This window comes from Perna viridis, chromosome 9 (assembly GCF_037379345.1).
Source record: "Perna viridis isolate PV_CMFRI_1.1 ecotype Kerala chromosome 9, ASM3737934v1, whole genome shotgun sequence".
Classification (NCBI taxonomy): Eukaryota; Metazoa; Mollusca; class Bivalvia; order Mytilida; family Mytilidae; genus Perna; species Perna viridis.
The window spans coordinates 43,034,206-43,054,423 of NC_142453.1; the positions used below are offsets into that span (position 1 = coordinate 43,034,206).

The window sequence follows — 20,218 nt, forward strand, 5'->3', positions numbered from 1 at the left end:
TACATTATCAACAGCAGCATTTTCGTTGAGATTTTACCACCATTTCAATAAAGAAAGACATTTATTCAAAGGATTGAAGAGCAAAATTTTCTCATGAAAAATTCTACGATTATTTGGGACTTGAATGTTCCACAACAGAACCTCGAACGATAGCCACACCCATATGCGTTTTTTTTATCTGACTGTTATCCGAACATAAGTCATTCCAAACAGGTAACCATCCTTTTGCTATAAGGAATTTATCGGACCTTTTCATAATTGAGGATAATTAAGACCCGAGACGATTTGAATGTGTAATGGCAGTACAGGCAGGTAATCAAGTCAAGTAAACCTTATTTAAAGTCGATAAATCAAACAGGAAATATAAGCTCTGTACAACTTTTGAAATCGTCATAGTGTAATTTTTGCTGACTTACAAAATGTACACTGCTCTCGCAGATTCATCAGCGGTAAGACCTCACTAACCTACATTCAAAACAAGGACGTCCATTTTAAAAACATTTCAGGTCATTTTGTATTGGTCCAAATTTCCTCTGACACTGCAACCCTCTTCTTTTTATTTGGATATTGATATGTCGGGTTGGGGTCAGAATGATGTGCCATACAAAAAGTTGGAGAAACAGCGGTACCGCGGAGTACCGCCCTTCAACTGCTTGTATTTGTAACAACTTTCAAGAATCAAGTTGAAATTGTGCATGTCATATCTACCTAGTTTGATTCCAGGATCATTTTCCTGTATGCTGATACCAAATTTGCTACAAAAATTACCTTTTTTTTTTTGAAGTTTTGATCATTTTCCATTTGAGACCCTGTTTTGTTGACATTTAAAATGTTTTAAAATTTTTGAACCGTAAAAGAGAGCATGTTACTTTTGGAACGGAAGGGTAGTACACACGTGATTTTTCTGTGGAATTTTGAAATATTCTGTTAGATTCCAGTCTTAAAAATCGTTTCTGCTCTGTTCCTTCCATAATGTAATTCTTGTAGTTAATTTGGTATTAGCATACAGGAAAATGATTCCAGAATCAAAGAGTAATCAAGGGAACCAAGGTTATATTGGTAATAAAAAGAATGTAATCTAGGGACAAAGACTAGATATGGAAAACAGACATTCACAACAAAGAACATAGAGCAGTGTGGAAAACAACCGCTCACCAAATACGAGTAGATGTGTATTTTGGCGAGTTCTCATTTGCTTACACTCGTCAATTTGGCGACCATCAATTGATTGGCAAGGTCCAAGGAAAGTTAACCAGCCAACAGGTTACTTAGTAAAACATCCCTTAACATCATGCATTATAAATATGTTCCCTTCATTTTAAGAAGTTTAGCTTGAATATTTCAAGTGAATTTTGGCATGATATGCACAATTTTATTGACTTGTAAAGCATTGTTTACGATCTGCCATTTTAATTTCTGGTAAATGGGATGCGCCAAAACCTAGGCGACGGTCCTGATCTCGTATTAGTATTTAAACGAAATTATCTTGGTAATTTAAGATTTGTTACCTTGCAAATTAGTTGTTTATTGCTAAAATAAAAATGAACAAGAAATGGAGTACTTATTTTGTTACTGTAAAGTACTTGAAAAACTTAAATGGGAGAGTATATTCGAAAATGGAAAAGTTTTTGATAAATTTAAAAACAAATGAAAAGATAGTTGCAGAAAGACAGGAGATAGTCAAATCCAAGAGAAAAAAGATGATAGTACAGAAAAAAAAAAAAAAAAAAATGTGGGTAGTTGAATTTATATTTGACTAGCAAGATCAATATTCCACTAGCCAGAATGGCAAGTTGGGGAAAAATGGTTTCTCACACTGATAGAGTAACTAAAATCATACATACTAAGTAACAAAAGCAAGTGAAAAACTCGGACTCCACTAAAAATTGGGAGCATGGACCAGGTGCACCGGTAGGGTAAGCGTCCTCTGCTTTTCTAGAAACACCTGCGGAGTTGCTCATAAAAAGTCAAGTCTGGGTAGACAAAAGAGGAAAGGAAAACTATGACCCGTTGAATAAATCAGTTTTCATGATGCAGATGGATACACCATAACGATCCACGAACTAGGTAGGTGTGACATGCACAATTTCAACTTGAAAGTCATTGCAAGCGGTTGAAGGGCTGTACTCTGTGGTACCGCTGAATCTCCAATTTTTTGTATAACACATCGTTCTGACCCAACCCTACATATCAATATCCAAATGAAAAAGAGGAGAGTTGCAGGGTCAGAGGAAATATGGACTAATTTTGTATGTGGACCATATTAGCTAAAGGATTGATTTAGAGATAAGCCTCTTGGTGACCTGAGGCCAAGCCCTCCAATATGGATTATGGTTATCTTAATTTCCATTGCCTCTTTTTCTCTAGGCAATGTTAAAACGCAAGGGTGTTAAGATACTGATAGTGATAGGGATTTTTTGCTAAGGAGAAGAACGCTTCATTGATTTTCCAGATGTCAGAATGACAGGACAGTATTAAAGGGATGGCATTTTTTTTACAAGAAAACAATCGAATACCATCATACTTGCATTGATATGTTTTGGTTCATACACTACATGAAATTAATTTTCAAACTACATAGGTACCCTATGGAAAATGCATTACTAATAATTGTGCTCTTGTATCCTATAGAGAATGTGTACTATCACATTCACTTTTTTTCTTCATCACTGTTTTTTGGTGCTTAGCTTTCCTGCAAACTCTGTGGTGACTTTGATCATTCTTTTTTTTTTTCAAAATTGATGCTTTTTGGGCTGATATTGAGAAAAAGTTTTTCAAAAAGGCTATTTTAATGGGCAATGAGAAGGGATGCATTGAATGGATAGGGGCACGGAAGTCCAAGTCAGGTTATGGGGTCCTAGTAGTGAAATGGCCTGATCGAGAGGGCAAAAGGGAGACTGCACACAGGCTTTCCTACATGATAAGGCATAGGATCACAAGGGATGATTTTCAAAAATCTTTTAATGACAAAGAGTGCAGCCATATCTGCCATGAGAAACTGTGTGTCAAGCCAGACCACATAGCCATATAACAACATGAGTTTAACCAGGAGAGAATTCACTGCAAAAGTCAAGGCCTCTGCTCAAAATCACACAAACCATATTGTTTAATATTTCATTTTATTAATATAAAAACTATTTTCTAACAGAAATTCTCCTTTTCTTTTTTTTACACTGTAGGAATGGTCTGTGTGTTTGTTTCGAGAAGAAGGTTTCTGTTCTTTTTCACTTTTCAGTAGCGAGTTTTTCTCATACGCAATAATTTCACTTAATTTTTCATACAGTTTCAGTGATGTCACTAAGTTTTTAAGTAGCTGGCTAATTAGATAAAGTAGGTGGCGAACCCGCCCATTATGGCAGGGGGACCGGGGGCCGCTCGCGGCCCCCATAAGCTCTGGGGTAAATGGTGCAATATCCTGCATTCTAGGGCTCTCCTGGGCCATTGTACAGGACAATAAGATTACAATTTTTATACAAGTTTCTGTTTGTTAAGCCTAAAAAATGTGATATTTTTTAAAAATTTTGAACAAATTGTTTATTATTGAAAAGTTCCCCATTGCATAGACCCTTCTTTTTTCCACTTAAGACAAGTGACAACAAAGTAATTATAAATAATTTGAGCTTTTAATTATTTTTTTTTTTCTAAATTGTTTTGCTAACTAGCATAATTAACCACTCCCATATCAATCTTTTCTCTCATTACACGCTTGAACCATCAATCGATCCAATCTTGTTGAAAATTTTGTTTTGACAAAAATGGCACTTGTCATACCCAATGACCTTGCTAGTATTTTATCGAATTAAAATAAGATATTAAATATCATCAATAATATGATTGTTAATTTATATCTACCATTGTCACTGTCTGTCTTTTTGGCCTTAGCTGGCCCTGGTGACAAAAAACTACAGATAGATGATTGTCCCTGTGTCACAGGCTTTGACCTGTTACGGCCCGACATTTTGCTTTTTGCTGACCGGAAACGAAGTATTTTTAGTTCAGTAAAAATAAGAAAGTCTATATTTAGAAACAGGGAAAAAACGCAGACTATTTATTTTAGCAACCGAACAATACATTAAAGTCACACCGATGCGTCATTCAAGTGCAATCTTTAATATTTGTGGATGAATATTGTCAGTATATTATATAAAGAGGGTCTTGAAGAATATTTCATGAATTTTATTTTTGTGGGGTACGAAAGTAGCCGGCGACGTTTGAAAGAGTAGGCGGCGATTTTTGCCGGCTGCTGGCTTCTAATGACATCCCTGAGTTTGTACAGTTTTTCACGTTTTTCACCTCTATATTTCTTGTATTCCATTGTTTGCTTATGCTGCTTTTGTAAAATGTCTAATTTCTGCACACTTTTTAGAGCCTGGTAAGCTGTACTCCCAACTGGAATGTCACAGTGTAAGGCACTACACAACTCAAGGATGGATTCACCTGGACCAAGATTTACACTATGGATGGCTGAGTGTGCCCTTCCAGAATAGTTCTTTTTGTACATTACATTTGAAGGTAAGGAACGCCTTATGCTACGATTCACACCCTCGACAAAGTTAGTGTTCATATTAAGCCTGGTCTTCTCAAGTGCTTTTGGTCCGAGGCACTTATTTACTGCGATACGAATAAAATCCATGTTTTCATGGGTATGCATGATTTTGAATGTCTTTGGTAGTAGACTTCTCTTCTTGAGCCACTCACTCTTGCCACATACAAAAGAATGTTTCTTGCATAAGTCATGTTTTCCCATGTAGCACCGTATAACTGCATCAACTGTATGAGACATCTTTGATTTAACTCTTTTAAAATTTCCTCCGAATTGCTTAGTACATACAGCAACTTCAGAATTGCACCTTTCAGTTAAGTCTGTTGCAAAGTTATTCAGTAGCTTTTGGCGTTGCTTTTGTGTCCATGCTGGCATGATTTTTAGGAGACTTTTGTCTTTTTCCACACTTTTCCGCATATTTTCCGACAAATGCCTGGTATCAATGAAATGCTGAGGCTCAGTTTTTGATTTTCCCTCCTCATACAAATCAACTGCAGCTCTGTAAGCTGAACTGTCTGGGTCAGTAACTAAATAGTCTACTTTTATGTTGTCTTTTAAAAGGTCTTCAAGGCACTCCCTGGCCCATGCATATTCATCACCAATGCTCTTCACCATTGGAATATTAGCACTGCATTCATCAGTACATTCAGACTGGAGTTGGCCTGAGTCAAAAATCAATATCTAGTGAAGAATGCTCTGAACAGAGCTTATTTTTGTCAACCAAATTAACAATTTTATGTTTTTTTGTTACATTTTCAGCTGATTAGCTTGTTGGAACGGTGTGCGTCCAATTCCTGGGTTGGGTCTGTTGCTGTACATGCCATCCATTTGAACACTAATACATTAATACATCTTGGATTTTTCTTTCCTCGGAGGCGGTTTATTTCAACTAATTCTTCCCTTCTTCTTTTCATGTCTTTTTTTACAACTTGTACAATGTTTTTATATACTTTATTTGTCCTTCTTTGCAGGCTAGAGGCTGCTGGAGTTGAGATATTGCCACTTAGAAAGATTTTGCACAAGCTTGTAGGACAAATTGGAGTCTGACTCAGGCCAACTAGTACACCAGTTGTTAGTTTTGAGGGTTTTCTACCCGGTCTGCCGGTTTCAAGTTCCTCATACTGTGTATACATCTTCGAAAAGTATTTAAACGATGCGCAAATAAGTCGAAATCTTGATGAGAAACCTCTTTTTTCTTCTTTGTCCAAATCGTATAGTAAAATACCATCACAGTCTGGACTTTTCATCATATGCTCTCTAAATGCGCAATTCCACATGTTTTCTGACTTGTAAAGGCACAGCACTCTGTGGGAATCAGAATTCAACCTGAAAATAAGAGAAGAAACCATATTTTATGTCCTACTAACACTAAAGTTATTTCTATATTCAAATGCAATTTACAGTTATCTCCCCCTTAATTTTAATATTTTTTTTTAATGGAGCATTTATGTACATTTGGCTGATATCTAGTTGATTTTTTCCTACTTTATAACTTAAATAAAGGTTAATTACTATACAAAGTGCAAGAATTTGTGTTCTTGGAAATAAATTAGCAAGTTTTAAGGAAAAACTAAATAGTTTGAAAATTGTGCACATATGACATATATTGTTTATTTTTTTTTTTTAATCTACATTAATAAACTGTTTGATTGTAAGTTAATTACGTTATTTATTATTACATGTCCTACCTTTTATTTTTTAGCTCCTTTCTTAGATTTCCTAGCAACAGGAACAGATTTAGATTTTGGTCGCAGTAACTTGGCCGCACAACTGGACCGCTCTGCCTTCTCCTCAGGATCAGTGTATGGATCATTAACAACCAGTTCAGGAGTTTTCCTTGTAAGTCTAATGTATTTAGGTGTTTCTAAGTCACTTTTCACTGTTGAAAGTTTAGTCCTTGCTTTTTTGTGAGGTAAATTCCCAGATTTAAATGTGTATTTATTTCCTTTTTTGAATCCTGACATTTTATAAATTTGAAATGTTGACTCTGTTAATTTAGCATTGATAAGTGTTGATGTGCTCTGATGCAAGTTTATTTTATACACTTGTTTTGCAGTACAGGTTGATGTCAAAAGTTCAGTCTTTGCACTATTTACAGGATAAACAACAGGTGCTCCCCCTTCAAACATATAAAATTCTTCAAAGATGCCATTTGATGATCTCATGGCTCTTCTATAGTTATTATGATGACAAGCAAAATTTGTTGCTGTCATTCTGGTACCTCTTATCACCAACGATTAAAAATTACATGATAAAGTTAGAAAGTGGATCTTCATTTCACTTAATTTAGAAAGTTTTGAACCTTTTTTCCATTTTTTTTTGTATTTTTACTATTAAAAGGGTAGATTCTACCCTTAATAAATTTAGATTTCAACTTGTACATGCATAAAAGGAGTATTGCTTAAAGTGTTGGAAAACATAAGTGAGAATAATTTCTAAGATATTTTAACAAGAAATTTTCCATTTTTAATTTTTGATTTTTGCTTTCTGTGGAAATTTTTCAGCACTGGCCGCAAACTCGCACTCCAACCTAAAAAGGGAATATCTCGACTAAACTTTAACGGATTTTCACCTAACTTGGTTTCTGTACTTGTGTTAAGATGTGCTTTATAAATGCGAACTTGAGTACTGATTCTTAACCGCTTCATGTTTTGATAGGATACAAATGCGCAATTATTTGTTTACATTCTACCGGGAACTTTTTTACTCCAACATGGTACTGAGTACTGAATACAAGGTGGTACCTGATTGGTTGGATATGGCTTGAAATTTATTTTCATTTCAAAACTTACCCATTTATGATTGATTTTATTTTGGTAATAATTAATAATTTGTTATAGGGTTGAAATGATTTCTCATAAATGAAATCTAGGTGCTTCATTTTTTTCCAGTGTATTTTCAAGAGTCCATAACAACTGAAATTTCGATCAACTTTTGCTGCATGACCATATACTTTTTTTTTGTGCAAATAAAAAGTATGCTTTTCTAGTTTTAGGAACTGAAACCCATTTTCTGCTAATTTGTGTGGTTTTGTTGAAATTAATTTTCAAACTACATAGGTACCCTATGGAAAATGCATTACGAATAATTGTGCTCTTGTATCCTATTACAGTTCTCGATGGATGATGGGAATATTTTACACATATCATGTAACATAAACAAAATTCAGACACAGCTGACAGCTGCAAATAAGACAATGATTGCCTTTCCTATCTTGGAAAAGCTATGCTTTGATGTGGATAATACATTTGGAGTTATATTTTTTTCCCAGGCGAGGTAGGTTCTTGACAACAGCAACAGTGGAACAACGGAGATACACGTACCTGTACATACATCCATGTGTTTCCTGAAGTTTTTAAAAATCACATTCACTGTTTGAAATAAATGTAAGTAAAAAAAAATAGGAAAAGGCTTGAAAACTATCAGAAAAGATGAATTTATTTTTACAAAACGTAATCTTAACCTTATTATATATATATTCATCCAATAACAGTAGAGGCTAAAAACCACTAATTCCACTTCCCATAGGCTTCTATGCTAATTTCACAATATTCAATGGCTTCTCTGGACTTTACCTTAACTTTAACCTGCAGAGCACTATATATCAGCATGATTCTACATATGCCAGCTCACAATCCTCTGAATGGCATGTGGGGTTAGCTGACTTGCAGTGCAGTACTGGTCACCGGAAGTGAAGTGTCTATAAATAGCATGGGAAATCCCAGTGTTTTCACAAGATAGGGGTATATTTAGAAATCATTATGGAGATTAGGCTTCACATCACAAGAAGCAAAATGCACCTATAAAATGTACAGAAATGTTTTTCCTTTCAGAAACTGTTTAAATTTTTTAAATGAGATGAGAACTTTTTTCACAGCACTATGAGGAACAGGGGTAATTTCTGCGTAGAACTATTTTTGCGTACGTTCCAAATGCTCATTGGTTGAATTGGTGGTCTGTAACCTAAATAGAGCAGTCTACATATGAAGATACATGTATATATATTAAATTAAACCTTGTTCAGACACATATTATGTGACAGGATAAATAGTAGTTATGCAAGGGAGAGTGTACATTTGTATTACTTGTACAGGGCACAATGACCAGTTTAGTTTATTTACATATATGTACAAATGTGTATTAATTCCTACATGTATCAATGAAAAATCATGTGGAGTAGATGTAAGATAGAAATAATGTCAATTGTTAATAAATAGACCAAGAATTAGTTTGCAATTCTAACTATTGCTTGTCTTCTCTGTTTGTCCAAACTTTAAAAGTTTTGGAGAATTTTATTATCCAACATAAAATGTATAGAAATGCCCATCATTTACAACTGGTAGTTACGATTTGGAAATTCCTACAGCCGGTCACTAGGAAATCACAGCCATGCATTACTAATTTTAGTATGGGGCATTAATAGTTTTTCTTACCTTTAATAAGTGACAACTTTAAGTAAGAGTGATCTAATTCAATTACATGTAATTAGATTAGGAGATTTAAAGTTGTTGAAAGATGGTACTGGAACTGAGTATATTGAATTATTAGGTATGTTTAATCTTGTACTAGAGATTAATTATTATTTTCTTTTTTTTTTTTTTGGGGGGGGGGTGATTATTAGAAACAACACCATCATGATTTATTTTCATAAATATTTGATTCATCGAGATACAGACTTATTTCAAATTAAGGTGAAATCATATGTTTCAGTAATAGATATAAAGTTGGTTAAAAAAAGTATCAATGCAAAGCTTTTTCCATATTGGCCCTGTAATATGCCCTTTTTATTAATAGCCTCGGATGGCTGTAATGGCCATTATTAATACCTCGGGCATGTAACAGGGCCAATACAGAAAAAGCCATACATTAATACTATATTAACATGATGCCCTTATTGTTTGCCTTGTGCAGTCAAATATGGTAAGATGCCCTTATTGTTTGCCTTGTGCAGTCGAATATGGTAAATACATGTAGATTTGTGATATTAAATATCTGAAATCTACACATTTCATCTTCAGTGCTCTTAGTAATAACACAAATTGTATGTCTTTAAATGACATGAAATGTAAATACTTAATATGAGTTTGAATTAAAAAAAAATATGATAATATCTTGAAAACTATAATAGATAGAATGAAACTTTTGATTGACGAAATGATCCTCATGATATGCCCTAACAAAGTCTTCATGGAGTCATACTTGTCCAACACCATTTTGTTACAGTTATTGCCTTTGAAAGCAAAAATTTAAACAGATGAGGGATTTTGGCTCCTGGGAGCCTCTTGTTTATATGTTCCAGGCTCATCCAGTATTGAGTCATAAGTTGTAAAATCCTGATTGTAGAAACAATTCTTAACTTTTTTTCATTTTTTGTGTCTTTTGTTTATCATATTCATATTTCTCATTTTGTCTTTTCAGCTTGGTGACTGGATACAAATTTGTCGGAAGTGGCAAGATTCCCCTGGTCCATGATTAATCCTGCTTGCACTTGTAGTCAGACAGTAGTTTGAATTAATAGGAGCAGAACAGATCCTCAGGTGAGTGGATTCTTTTGGATCTGACTTTCCATAGCCTCGGTTTACAGCCTCACACTTAAGTGTCACTGTCCCAAAACGAGTCTTAACGAAGTTTGTCCGACCAAATCTAATGTTGATTATATTACACCCAAGTCTCTTATCATCCTCTGTCATGTACAAGCATTTTGCTTCCACATCTGGCATAAAGTCTTTGCCCCAGTGATCTTGCTCAGTACCTTTACATACATAGGAGTATGATTTGTACTTTTCTAAACAATGTCTTGTATAACACGCAATGATACTATCTGTTGCATAGCTAAATCTGTTTACAAGTTTGTTCATATCTCTTGCAAACTCCCTAAGACTAAGAGCGAAGTTGAACCCTTTGTGCAGCTGTTGCTTAAGTCAAAAGCAAATCGTTTTTTTTTTTAGCATTGTGCAATCTGTTTTAGTTACAAACTGTAGCATCATTTCATTAAATTTAGCATTGTCACAGTCTCGCATTTGTGATTTGGCTAAGTATCTGGTGTCGCGACGGTTCTCAGGTATGATAACTAAATTTTCTTCTTGTTTCCGGCTAAATCCTCTGAATGTATGACTATCACCATCTGTTGTTAATTGTCCAAATATAAATGGTCATTTAGCATATCACCCAGTATTTCAAAATACCTCTCTTCATTGCCTATTGTAGCACTCCATTTCATGTTGGCTGAACAGTTACCAGGATAGCCTGGGCACTCTGGATCTCGTCCAAGTGATCTTAGATTGCTTGCTGTCTTACAAAGTATGTTTGCATCATGAAACTATAAGTTTCTTCTTTACTGTTACATTTCTGCTAGTGAGCTTCTAGCTTGGGTAGAAGGCTGAAACTGTGTTGTTCTATGGTGACAAGAATTTTTTTTGTATTGTGTGTCAGTTTCAGCTAGTATAGGTGTGTTTTCTGGGAACCCATATCTTCAAAGTGCCATTTTTAGCTCGCCTGGCCAAAGGCCATATGTGCTATTGCCATCACTTGGAGGCATCATGAAACTATAAGTTTCTTCTTTACTGTTACATTTCTGCTAGTGAGCTTCTAGCTTGGGTAGAAGGCTGAAACTGTGTTGTTCTATGGTGACAAGAATTTTTTTGTATTGTGTGTCAGTTTCAGCTAGTATAGGTGTGTTTTCTGGGAACCCATATCTTCAAAGTGCCATTTTTAGCTCGCCTGGCCAAAGGCCATATGTGCTATTGCCATCACTTGGAGTCCGTCGTACTTGTCTGTCGTCGTTAAACAATTTTTCAAAACTCTTCTCCTCTCACACTACTTGACCAATTGGTACCAAACTTTGTATGAATATTCTTTGGGGTATCCTGCATAGAATTGAAGTGGGGATTTTTGATCCATCAAAAAAAAAGGCCTCCGTTACTAAAAATAGAACATAGGGGTCAGACAGTAGTTTTTTGCATATATCTCCAAAACTGTAGGTTTAGCTGATTTAAAAAATTTTCATTTTCATATGATAAGCCATGTTGGAGTTATTGCTCTTTTTCAATGTTTTTTCCTATTTTTAATGTTATTTCTTTAAAAAATCTTCTCCTTTGACACTGCTTGACCAATTGGTACCCAACTTCTAATGAGTGTTCTTTGGGGTATCCTGCATAGAACTGATGTGGGGATTTTTGATCCATAAAAAAATGGTCCACGTTAATGAAAATAGAACAAAGGGGTTAGACAGTAGTTTTTCACATATATCTCCAAAACCATTAGGTTTAGCCAAATTCTTTCAAAATATGATACGATCCTTATTTGTAGGACTACAAAAGTCTTCAGGCATAAGAGTTGTTAGATGCCTCCTTATAAGAGTTATTGCCCTTGACAGGGGAAAATGACAGGTTTTTTTTTTTTCAGTTTTCAGCCAATGTCTTGAAAACTATGATAGATTTTAACTTTCATTTGCTGAAATGATACTTATGATAAGTCCTATCAAAGTTTTCTTGAGTCAAAATTGTTGGGGAATTTCTTGTTTAATTTATTGCCCTTGAAAGGCAAAATTCAACCAGGTGAGCGATTCAGGCTCCTAGGAGCCTCTGGTTTTCAGTGACTTGGCCACTGTTGACCCTGATTTGATCAGACTACACACAGTCTGATGATAGAGTTGCCAGTGCCCTTGTTGACTTTATGGATTGGCGTATGGATTCAACTGGAAAAATTCCTCGCATAGTTTATATTTGCTGGTACAGTACTTCTAATAGCGTGATTAAGGGGCTCAACTTATATGTAGCAAGCATCACTTTATCTAGGCGGTAGTTTATAATTTGTTGTAAAACATGTTTGGACTTCTCATTTGATTCAATTTCAAAATTTCCCTGCTTTAAGTAAGCATTTTTTTCAATCCAAGTCTTAGATTTCTTAATTTTTGAACATGCAAATAAATAAAGTTAACATTTTGAATGGTTACCACAGGAACAGTTCACTATGATACTATGGCATCAGTAACATATGATAGTTTTGATAGAGCCCCATCAGGAATTTTGTAGTGTCATGTATTCTGCTTGTCACCTTGCTGCTATGTCAGAAGCAAACAGCCCATGGAGGTGTTTTTTTTGGGGGGTTTTCAAGCGAGCTGGCATTATATCACACACACTTGACAGATTTGTCACATACTTCCTATGGTTGGCTGACATGGGTCTTTTGTTGAGGTAATGTACTGGTTCAGTTGAAGTAAGACCTTTGTTGACCATGCTTTCTGCAGCATTATATACACTACTGTCTGGATCTGTGGTTACTTCATTGAGCTCAAACCCATCTCGCAGTTCTTGCCCAGGCTTGTTCATTTCCAATACTGTCTTGCATGTTAATTTAGTTTTTAGCTCACTTGGCGTCCGTCGTCCGTCCGTCGTCCGTCCGTAAACTTTTACATTTCAATCTTCTTCTCTGAAACCACAGGGCCAAATAAAACCAAACTTGACACAAATGTTCACTGGTATGAGGGGATGAAAGTTTGTGATTTTGGTGCCGATCGGAAATTCAAGATGGCCGCCACCGAGGATCTTAGTTTAACATTGGACCCTGTGGGAGAAACATGTAAAAATCTTCTTCTCGGAAACCACTTGACCAAATTAAACAAAACTTGACACAAATGTTCACTGATATGAGCGAATGAAAGTTTGTGATTTTGGTGCCAATCGGGAATTCAAAATGGCCGCCACCGAGGATCTTAGTTTAACATTGGACCCTATGGGAAAAACATGTAAACATCTTCTTCTCGGAAACCACTTGACCAAATTAAACAAAACTTGACACATTAAATGTTCACTGATATGAGGGGATGAAAGTTTGTGATTTTGGTGGCGATCAGAAATTCAAGATGGCCGCCACCGAGGATCTTAGTTTAACATTGGACCCTATGGGAAAAACATGTAAAAATCTTCTTCTCGGAAACGGCTTGACCAAATTAAACAAAACTTGACACAAATGTTCACTTTTATGAAGGGATGTAAGTTTGTGATTTTGGTGCCAATCGGAAATTCAAAATGGCCGCCACTGAGGATCTTACTTTAACATTGGACCCTATGAGAAAAACATGTAAAAATCTTTTTCTCGGAAATCGCTTGACCAAATGAAACAAAACTGGAAACAAATGATCGTTGGCATGAGGAGATGAAAGCTTGTGATTATTTTGCCATTCAAAATGGCTGCCACTGTGGATCTTAACTTAACCAAAGTTTCCGCTCGAGAAAATATACATCTAGAGGTCGCCACATGATCTTCAACAAGTGGGAAATTTCCTCCATGTAGCAAGCTCTAAATTGCCCCAATAAAAACAAAGTGGATAAATCAGTGAACACAATACTGAGGGGGGGGGGCTGGAGGGGGTCTGATCCCGGAATCCCGACTTTATTTTTACTAAATCCCGAAATCCCGAACAACAAAGGAACTTAAAAACTGCTAAAATCCCGATTCCCGGTGGATTTATTTCCCGAAATCCCGGGCTTAATTCTCAGAAATCCCGAAATCCTGAGCTTAAAAACCTCTGATCCCAGCATCCCGAAAAAGGTCCGGCCCTTCCTCAATACTATATCAGTTTATCATTTATGGTAAGAAACTAAAATGTTTTAAAAAAAGACAATTACATGCCAGTGAATATATTTCCTGCCTTGGGACAGGCGCAAACAATATGCAGCGGGGTTAAACTAGTTTTGTTGGATCCAAACCCTCCCCCTCTATACGGTCAAAGGCTAAAATAAATACAAAGTTAGACACACAGTAAAAATCAACCTGAAATACATCCAATTCATTAGAAAAGTACCTCAACAATTATTAACAATAACATAGAAGACAAACAAATGAGGTATAAACAATGAATGCTCGCAGTTACTGAAAGCAAGCTCAGGACACAAATAAGGATGACATATAAGCCTCCCAACACAAAAAATATCAGTTACAAAACTTCCAAAGGATTTAGAACTGCAACATCATAGACTATGTTGGTCTAGCAAGAAGTAGTGCAATGACTAAAATGCTAAAATATGAATGATTAAGTTATAATGTAATGATCTAATAAGAGTATCAATATTTTTTCCTACAAAGACAAGATTTAATGATCTGACAACAATGTCGAATTTATATCCTTTATGAATCAGTCTATTTAAATAATTCTTAAGATTTGATGGACATTGTTTGCATTTATGTGCCTTGTAAACTATATTTCCATACAAAACTGGATGTGAAATGCCTAGTTTAATAAGATTAGTTTTTTAGCAAAGTAATCATGTTGGAGGCTAAGAAACGCTGTGTTTTGCAGAAATTTCATGGATTCCGCAAAACAATGGCAATTTCTGCATTTTAAAAGGCCTGGTTCCGGATTTTAGTATGTTGGGGTTGCAAACTATGCATTATGTCCCCTTTCCAACCTGTCCCATGCAATAATTCCTGTTTACCAATGCTTTAAATTGCAAGAAAATCTTCATCTAAGGAAAATTCCTTGTAAATTTACGCAAAATTATATGAAATATTTAGCAAGTAATTAAACCAGATGAGCGATACAGGCTCACGTGAGCCTCTGGTTTACTGTATGCTTTTTCTTTTTTATGAGCACAGCTTTGATTTTTGATTTGTGGCTACAACATAATGTTTGAATGTTTCATTGTCAGTTACAGAGAAGTTAGACTGTGTTGCTAGTTGGAATGGCGTTTTTCCAATACCTTAATATATTCTGCTGATATAGATTCCATCGGCCTGGACATTTTTTGTCTTAGGATCCTAGCCATGTAGTCTTTTCACCCTTTTTACCTTTTCTCTCTGCATTTTCATGTCTTCATTTTTCTTTTCTGTTATTTTAGCCACTTAATTTAATCTATACTGCATACCTGATACAGATGGAGGGGGGATATTTGATGCCATACAAACTTGATGGTAACTTGATGTACCTATTGGTGTGTGTTGAAGACCCACTTGCCTGCCTACATTTACATGTATTTTGGCTGCACAACGACTGTGCTTGTTGCTTTCAACGTCTTCGTACAAGTTAAAGGTTTTTGATTTGTATTTGCACTTAGTACACTTTGCCACTTCTGTTCAAGCTGAATCCCATTTCTGTTCTTTCAATAAATCCTGTCTAAGTAACCTTTTTACTTCGGTGACATTTGTATGTGCTCCCTAAATACTTTATTCTACATGTCACTATTTGTTCCTATTGTTACAGTTCTATTTGTCTTTCTTTCAGATCTGTAGGCACAAATAAAAGTTTTTACTATAAATTTCCTTCTAATTCAATTTTAGAAAGGATTTATTTTTCATATAATCAATCAGTTGAAAAATGGTCTATTTAATTACCTCCCTTGTTTTCATTATTTTTTTTATCATGCACCATTTACATCATATGCTCATATTTCTGTTTTCCATATCTACTTTTTATAGTAATTTCATAACTGTATTTCTTGACAGTGAATAAAAATAAAAGTTTTATGTAGGTTTCTCTTGTTTTTAAGGATTTCAAAAAAAAATGGGGGGGGGGCTATTTTCATGTGTTCTACCATAGACATTTGAAAAACTCCAAAACTCTCTATTTTACATGTATTGAAAAACTTTCTTTTTTTACATGTATAAATATGGCTTTCATATATCAAAGTACTTCTGAATAACTTATTTAGTTAGATTAATGTAAAGATTTGTCTTGTGCAGTCTTAATTTTATTCTCAGCACATTTTCCACTTCAGTCTTAGCTGCCTGATTTGTACACAGCAACTGCACAGATGTCATGGAGATTGGAATTTCTGTTGAATGTTTGCTTGTTGGAGATTTAGTCACAAGATCATATTCATCCATTGTTAGTTTCACAAAATTAGTCACTTGTATTTCATATACTTCAGAATTTGTATGTGTAAGCCCTTTATTGTGGGGTGTGTTTCCATTCCTAAACTTGTATTTTTTCAAGTGAACAGCATAGTGTCCCTTTTTTAAAATTTTGTCATGAAATTACATTGTAAAATTCTAGAAACAATATTTGATTATCATTACCAGATATTCTTGTGCCTTTTTTTTTGGTTAAGAGGTTTTCTTCAAGAAATCAACAGAATTTTTTTTAAATTGAAAAGTCAGGGGTTGAAAATTCCTAAAGCCCGATGCCCAGGACTAAAACAAATGCACCTCGGGACTTGTCGTTTTTCAATGAAATAAGTCTGTCGGGCATGGCAGATCTAAAAAAAATAGAACTAATTTTTGAAAGATTTCGTTGTCATTATTTGGACCATGTTTCTTGATCTATTCCCTGACCTATAAATAGTAATAACTTTATTTTTAGAATGGGTATTTACTAGATCGATCTATTGATTAGTCATTCTCAAGTCTGAATCACACCTGCGCTTGATCAGACTCATTTTTTGACATGCTACAAATTTTATTAATCAAGCGCTGGAATGATAAAGATCAAATTTTGTTGATAATTTTTTGAGGATAAGATCGTTGCTCAATTATAATTTCACGGTTAAAAAAAATGCAGAAATGGAAAGCTGATGACAAGGCATCAGATGTGGAGATGGAATCAATTGACACTGTGTCTTCTTCCCTGCAAACCTAGAATTATACATAAGAATATCAGATAACAAAATTGCATTTATATTGATCGGGACTTGACATAACATTGTTCGGGCTTAGTGTACAAAAGATGAAAAAGTCCGGGGCTCGGGTCTTCCCAAAAAAATGTTCAACCCCTGAAAGTTTTGCTGAATAATATAAAATTTACTCTGGCCACAAGTGGAGGCAAGATACTAAATAAAGCATAATATTTGGTCTTTGAATATAAAAATGAGTAATTTACTGAAAAATATTTAGGTTTGATGGAATTTGTTCCCTTATAGGTATAAAACCACTAAATATTCATGAGATCAACAAGCACTGCCCATTTTGGGGAGAAAAATTTGAGGTAAGGAAATGAGTGCCAGAACTTAGACCATTGAATAACACTGCTTGGTTTGAATTTTTTTCTTACAGTACTTTCATTTTTCTAGTAATTTTTATTTTTTTTTTTTCAAGAACTGAAATATTTTTTTTCACCAAAGATCTAAAGAATAGGGATGTCCTGTATAGAAACACAGTGCTGAAATACATTGTTTACAAACAAGCCATGTGAATTGCCAAAAAGTTCTGCATGACCATATAGTTTGACGGCGGCATAAGATGAAACTATATATCTTTTTATCTAAACAATATATGAAAAATCCAGGTTTTGAATGGTAAAAAAATATGGGTGTTGATTTTGTGATGGCTAAGCATAGAAAGTAATGGGAGTTTTTTTCCAGGATTTATACCTATAAAGGAGAATGTTTGGTAAGGACCATTTTTTGCCTCTTAATTTGGGCTTTTTTGAAAATTTGATTATCTGATTTCTAAGTAATAGCAGTATAGTAAAATGGTGGTGGCAAACACTGAATTTAAGATGTTTTTGACAAGATTTATGATTTTATTCCAGAAATAACAGTGTGCATTTATGAGACTTTTACAAAAACCTTGAACATTTCTGCAATTTTTACGGTGATTTTTGTGTGGAGCGGAAGTTGCCACACATCTGTTGACTCAAGATATTTTTACACGAGTTGTAACTGACAATTATACACAAAATATATGAAGCAAGAGATTCAACATGCATGTGGCCATTGTTCAAAGAGTAATAAACTACACAAAATTTGGTGTTTTCCAGCCTTTTTAACAGATTTTTCCAATCTCGGTCAAGTTTGAAGGGCTTATATGTTCAAATTATTACCATAAACCAATCAAATCAACTATAGAACACATTAAAGAGCTTGAGAAACAATATTAGAGTTTCTTCATGCAGACTTTGTTTTTGAGGCCAAATTTTGCCCTTAACAAACCAACTTCTTTGTCGGCTACAACCTTATTTCCCATGGAAGTTATAAAAAAAACTTGTAAGGTATTTCAAAACATATCACATTTACTCAAGATTTTTTTTAAAAATTTATCGCAAACTTTGCCTGTAGTAATAGGTACAAGTATTGTATTGATATTCTTGAGCGGGTCTACGTCAAAACATGGAGGCTAATAAAATAGTCAGAGTTCCTTTTATGTTTTTTTTTTTTAAACAGCTGCATGTAATTTTTAACTTGAATTTTGGCCATATTTAAAGATGTATCCAAGTAGATAAAATGTGTGATTTTTATATTCTGATTCAAAGACAGGAAAGAGGAGGTATGTCCAGTTGATAAGGAGTACTGCAGCACAACACCACCAAAGTGAAAGTAGAAAACATGTGCTTTTGACTTTAAGGTTTGACAGTTTCCCAATCTTTGTGGATTGGTCTAGGTTTTTTAAGTTAAAATCAAATTTCTTGAAACATTCTATATGCATGAAAGTTGTACATGTATCATAATTCAAGATATTGATCATTACAATATAATTACAAATTAACATATCAATGATATAATTGATACACACTTTTTATATAACATCATAAGCAACATAAAATTATGGATAAAATAATAATAAATCATCATGGATACGAGACTAACTAATTACCTCACTTATGTTACATTCCTTATGCATTTCTTCCTCTCTGATAATTTCAATAGAAGAATTTGTTTTTTCCTACCTACTGACCTAAGCTTTAAATCATTGGGTTGAGAAACAGCAAACAAACATATTTTTGTGTTTGGGCTGATATAGAATTTTTCTGTGTATGTGTGCACACTTACATTTGAAAGTAAAAATCACTCACCTAATGCATTTTTGCTATTCTTAATTGATATTTTTTCTAAAAATAATATATATTTTTGAGGATTTTGGTCACTTAATATCAAATTTATTCATGTTTGCCATGTTGTAGAACAATTTTAATGCAAATTTCTATTATGACGAATATTGTAGTTGTTGACAGGTCTGGAATATCTTCTTTTATCATACTTTAGTGATATTTCTTGCAGTAAACCATAAATTGTTCATGATTCAGTCTGAGGCCTAATTTGCATAGCATAATGCATAGAATTTCAAGTATTGTGGTATAATTTTGGCAAATTGTGTTTTATTTCATGTATTAAAAGTAATTATCTGTTTTTTATAGGATCAAGCAATCAATGATAGATGTCAGTTGCCAGGTTGTTTAGGTTAAACTGAACAACTGTGCCCTGCAGCAGCACCATAGGTTTATGTATTTGGAAACTGTTTGAAAATAACATTCTTAAGAGATTTTTGTAAGCATTTTTATTTGTTAGCATATAAAGCACAATCAAATTGTGTAGTTAAAATGTTGATTTTCTACTTTTCCAGAAAAAAGAACTGCATTTTAGTAAAAAATGTGTTTTTCATTGCTTAATTTACCTAGTAGGTTAGAAAGCAAGAGATGAATAAAATAAGTAAATTTTACAGTTTTGTTTATGTATTGGGGATATGTTTTTTATAAGAAATACACTTCTTTATCAAACTAATGATGAGAGAGTTCAAGGATTATAGTGGAAACTAAAAGAATGTAATTCAGAGACAAAGACAGGCATGGATAACTGACACACAACCAAGAATAAAAAATCACTGAAATATTATACAGCAGTCCCCCTTTCTAGGGCCCCTCATTTGAAAGACCACTCCTTTCTCCTGGCCATATTTCTCTTGCATTAACTCTTTTATATACTAATTAACCCCTTTTTGAAGGCCACCTTTTTTCGGCCAAAAATA

General features: G+C 34.4%; 1 long non-coding RNA gene across 14 annotated transcripts in view; it reads left to right on the forward strand.

Annotated features, from left to right (window-relative positions):
• LOC148608620 (uncharacterized) overlaps positions 1–20,218 on the forward strand; it is a 68,271-nt gene that overhangs the window by 292 nt on the left and 47,761 nt on the right. For 2 of the 14 annotated variants that reach the window (XR_015914894.1, XR_015914893.1), the window contains exons 1-8: positions 10–312; positions 4,367–4,512; positions 5,515–5,614; positions 6,246–6,382; positions 7,815–7,929; positions 9,962–10,080; positions 16,258–18,820; positions 19,611–19,740. This is a non-coding gene — a long non-coding RNA (uncharacterized LOC148608620). Of the gene's footprint in view, positions 1–6; positions 450–4,366; positions 4,513–5,514; positions 5,779–6,245; positions 6,383–7,814; positions 7,930–9,032; positions 9,092–9,961; positions 10,081–10,750; positions 10,844–15,381; positions 15,573–16,257; positions 18,821–19,610; positions 19,741–20,218 lie in introns of those variants that run through there. The other 12 variants (XR_015914895.1, XR_015914901.1, XR_015914897.1 and 9 more) reach the window with 12 other exon arrangements.